Source organism: Mandrillus leucophaeus, unplaced genomic scaffold, assembly GCF_000951045.1.
Source record: "Mandrillus leucophaeus isolate KB7577 unplaced genomic scaffold, Mleu.le_1.0 Scaffold361, whole genome shotgun sequence".
Classification (NCBI taxonomy): Eukaryota; Metazoa; Chordata; class Mammalia; order Primates; family Cercopithecidae; genus Mandrillus; species Mandrillus leucophaeus.
In genome coordinates this window covers 35830-36659 of record NW_012103821.1, presented here as the reverse complement: position 1 = coordinate 36659, position 830 = coordinate 35830, and positions in this window count along the sequence as shown.

Sequence of the window (830 nt, the reverse complement as noted above, 5' to 3'; positions counted from 1 at the left end):
ACCAGGCAAGTTTTGAATGAGTTACATGAAGTCAGTTTCCCCATACAATATTGTTCACGAAGCCCTTACACAGAGGGCTGGCCACAGTCTGGCCCTTGTTTTTTCCTCACTGCTGGGGCACTTCCCTTTCATGCAATCAAAGAAACTTGATGCATTAAAGCACCAACCCACCACTGTTGTTTTAGTTATGACTCTGACATTTTGTCACCGTTGGTTAAGTTATTAAAAAGTGCCTCTGGCTCTCTCCCATGTGGCAGGTGCCAGATGCTCACTCGGCAAGCCAGGGTTCAAGTTCTGCCAGTGTACACTGTGGCTTTAGCAATACCGGTTTAGTTTACCACTGATGGGAAAAGAGGGTCCCTATGGTCTGTGACAAAACATGGTCTGGCATGGCAGATTACCCCCTGGTAGCCACAGGTTGGGAGAGCCTAACAAAGCAATTATGCATCCAGGCCTCTGCTGCTGCATCCTTTTAGGAAAAGCAGAAAAACAAGTTCGTGTCCCACCCCTCATTCCTGCCAGGGTCTCTGTTGTTCCCTATTATTTAGGTAGGGATTGGATTCAGTTAGTATAGTGACCCACTCTGCCTGTCCCAATGCTGAGGCTACTAACTCTGCGGATGCCCTTTGCCCTTGTTGCTTAACCAAGATCTTTCAGCCTCAGTCATCCAGTGCAGGAAGAGAGGTAACATCTCTTTCAAACTTGACATGTCTGATAAAATTCCCCACCCAACCAGATAGATCAGATGTCCCCAGTGACACTATAGGGAACCTAGCACCCTAGTATTATTTCGTCCTATTGCCTACTTTTCTGGGATTCTATAAAAGGGA